This window comes from Doryrhamphus excisus, linkage group LG9 (genome assembly GCF_037039965.1).
Source record: "Doryrhamphus excisus strain RoL-2023G ecotype Guam linkage group LG9, RoL_Dexc_Guam_v1.1, whole genome shotgun sequence".
Classification (NCBI taxonomy): domain Eukaryota; kingdom Metazoa; phylum Chordata; class Actinopteri; order Syngnathiformes; family Syngnathidae; genus Doryrhamphus; species Doryrhamphus excisus.
The window spans coordinates 14547501-14550000 of record NC_136365.1 but is presented as its reverse complement, the minus strand read 5'-3'; the positions used below and the strand labels follow the sequence as shown (position 1 = coordinate 14550000).

At 51.2% G+C, this 2500-nt stretch overlaps 7 non-coding genes and 3 pseudogenes across 7 annotated transcripts in view; all 10 read right to left on the bottom strand.

Annotated features, from left to right (window-relative positions):
- Positions 1-108: 108 nt before the first annotated feature.
- Positions 109-227, bottom strand: LOC144900313 (5S ribosomal RNA). The gene has a single exon (XR_013628648.1). It is a non-coding gene; the product is annotated as a 5S ribosomal RNA (ribosomal RNA).
- A 130-nt stretch (positions 228-357) lies between these two features.
- LOC144900137 (5S ribosomal RNA) lies at positions 358-476 on the bottom strand. The gene has a single exon (XR_013628472.1). It is a non-coding gene; the product is annotated as a 5S ribosomal RNA (ribosomal RNA).
- Positions 477-622: 146 nt separating this feature from the next.
- On the bottom strand, positions 623-731 carry LOC144900447 (5S ribosomal RNA; annotated as a pseudogene).
- Positions 732-877: 146 nt separating this feature from the next.
- Positions 878-996, bottom strand: LOC144900315 (5S ribosomal RNA). Its single transcript, XR_013628650.1, has one exon. It is a non-coding gene; the product is annotated as a 5S ribosomal RNA (ribosomal RNA).
- A 146-nt stretch (positions 997-1142) lies between these two features.
- On the bottom strand, positions 1143-1261 carry LOC144900017 (5S ribosomal RNA). The gene has a single exon (XR_013628352.1). It is a non-coding gene; the product is annotated as a 5S ribosomal RNA (ribosomal RNA).
- Positions 1262-1391: 130 nt separating this feature from the next.
- On the bottom strand, positions 1392-1510 carry LOC144899906 (5S ribosomal RNA). The gene has a single exon (XR_013628241.1). It is a non-coding gene; the product is annotated as a 5S ribosomal RNA (ribosomal RNA).
- A 130-nt stretch (positions 1511-1640) lies between these two features.
- On the bottom strand, positions 1641-1759 carry LOC144900488 (5S ribosomal RNA; annotated as a pseudogene).
- Positions 1760-1905: 146 nt separating this feature from the next.
- LOC144900446 (5S ribosomal RNA) lies at positions 1906-2014 on the bottom strand (annotated as a pseudogene).
- Positions 2015-2160: 146 nt separating this feature from the next.
- LOC144900314 (5S ribosomal RNA) lies at positions 2161-2279 on the bottom strand. The gene has a single exon (XR_013628649.1). It is a non-coding gene; the product is annotated as a 5S ribosomal RNA (ribosomal RNA).
- Positions 2280-2425: 146 nt separating this feature from the next.
- The window catches only part of LOC144900351 (5S ribosomal RNA), a 119-nt gene continuing 44 nt past the window's right edge, over positions 2426-2500 (bottom strand). Inside the window, exon 1 of the ribosomal RNA XR_013628685.1 lies at positions 2426-2500. This exon is cut by the window's right edge and continues 44 nt beyond it. This is a non-coding gene — a ribosomal RNA (5S ribosomal RNA).

Sequence of the window (2500 nt, the reverse complement as noted above, 5' to 3'; positions counted from 1 at the left end):
CTTTTTGAAGGCGACACTGGCCAACAGGATTCCCACAAAAATCATTGCTTTCCCCAAAGAGTGGGAATGAGCGCCCTCTTCCGTCAGGCGAGAGCAGAAAGCATAGAAAGCTTACAGCACCTGGTATTCCCAGGCGGTCTCCCATCCAAGTACTAACCAGGTCCGCCCCTGCTGAGCTTCCGAGATCGGACGAGATCAGGCGTTCTCAGGGTAGTATGGCCGTAAGCCCTTGCTCATTTTGGAAAAATCCTTTTTGAAGGCGACACTGGCCAACAGGATTCCCACAAAAATCATAGCTTTCCCCAAAGACTGGGAAAGAGCGCCCTCTTCTGTCAGGCGAGAGCAGAAAGCATATAAAGCTTACAGCACCTGGTATTCCCAGGCGGTCTCCCATCCAAGTACTAACCAGGCCCGCCCCTGCTTAGCTTCCGAGATCGGACAAGATCAGGCGTTCTCAGGGTAGTATGGCCGTAAGCCCTTGCTCATTTTGGAAAAATCCTTTTTGAAGGCGACACTGGCCAACAGGATTCCCACAAAAATCATTGCTTTCCCCAACAAGTGGGAAAGAGCGCCCTCTTCCGTCAGGGGAGAGCAGAAAGCATAAAAAGCTTACAGCATAAAAAGCTTACGGCACCTGGTATTCCCAGGCGGTCTCCCATCCAAGTACTAACCAGGCCCGCCCCTGCTTAGCTTCCGAGATCGGGTGTTCTCAGGGTAGTATGGCCATAAGCCCTTGCTCATTTTGGAAAAATCCTTTTTGAAGGCGACACTGGCCAACAGGATTCCCACAAAAATCATTGCTTTCCCCAAAGAGTGGGAAAGAGCGCCCTCTTCCGTCAGGCGAGAGCAGAAAGCATAAAAAGCTTACAGCATAAAAAGCTTACAGCCCCTGGTATTCCCAGGTGGTCTCCCATCCAAGTACTAACCAGGCCCGCCCCTGCTTAGCTTCCAAGAACGGACGAGATCGGGCGTTCTCAGGGTAGTATGGCCGTAAGCCCTTGTTCATTTTGGAAAAATCCTTTTTGAAGGCGACACTGGCCAACAGGATTCCCACAAAAATCATTGCTTTCCCCAACAAGTGGGAAAGAGCGCCCTCTTCCGTCAGGCGAGAGCAGAAAGCATAAAAAGCTTACAGCATAAAAAGCTTACAGCACCTGGTATTCTCAGGCGGTCTCCCATCCAAGTACTAACCAGGCCCGCCCCTGCTTAGCTTCCGAGATCGGACGAGATCGGGCGTTCTCAGTGTAGTATGGCCGTAAGCCCTTGCTCATTTTGGAAAAATCCTTTTTGAAGGCGACACTGGCCAACAGGATTCCCACAAAAATCATTGCTTTCCCCAACAAGTGGGAAAGAGCGCCCTCTTCCGTCAGGCGAGAGCAGAAAGCATAAAGAGCTTACAGCACCTGGTATTGCCAGGCGGTCTCCCATCCAAGTACTAACCAGGCCCACCCCTGCTTAGCTTCCGAGATCGGACGAGATCGGGTGTTCTCAGGGTAGTATGGCCGTAAGCCCTTGATCATTTTGGAAAAATCCTTTTTGAAGGCGACACTGGCCAACAGGATTCCCACAAAAATCATTGCTTTCCCCAAAGAGTGGGAATGAGCGCCCTCTTCCGTCAGGCGAGAGCAGAAAGCATAGAAAGCTTACACCACCTGGTATTCCCAGGCGGTCTCCCATCCAAGTACTAACCAGGTCCGCCCCTGCTGAGCTTCCGAGATCGGACAAGATCAGGCGTTCTCAGGGTAGTATGGCCGTAAGCCCTTGCTCATTTTGGAAAAATCCTTTTTGAAGGCGACACTGGCCAACAGGATTCCCACAAAAATCATTGCTTTCCCCAACAAGTGGGAAAGAGCGCCCTCTTCCGTCAGGGGAGAGCAGAAAGCATAAAAAGCTTACAGCATAAAAAGCTTACGGCACCTGGTATTCCCAGGCGGTCTCCCATCCAAGTACTAACCAGGCCCGCCCCTGCTTAGCTTCCGAGATCGGGTGTTCTCAGGGTAGTATGGCCATAAGCCCTTGCTCATTTTGGAAAAATCCTTTTTGAAGGCGACACTGGCCAACAGGATTCCCACAAAAATCATTGCTTTCCCCAAAGAGTGGGAAAGAGCGCCCTCTTCCGTCAGGCGAGAGCAGAAAGCATAAAAAGCTTACAGCATAAAAAGCTTACAGCCCCTGGTATTCCCAGGTGGTCTCCCATCCAAGTACTAACCAGGCCCGCCCCTGCTTAGCTTCCAAGAACGGACGAGATCGGGCGTTCTCAGGGTAGTATGGCCGTAAGCCCTTGCTCATTTTGGAAAAATCCTTTTTGAAGGCGACACTGGCCAACAGGATTCCCACAAAAATCATTGCTTTCCCCAACAAGTGGGAAAGAGCGCCCTCTTCCGTCAGGCGAGAGCAGAAAGCATAAAAAGCTTACAGCATAAAAAGCTTACAGCCCCTGGTATTCCCAGGTGGTCTCCCATCCAAGTACTAACCAGGTGCGCCCCTGCTTAGCTTCCGA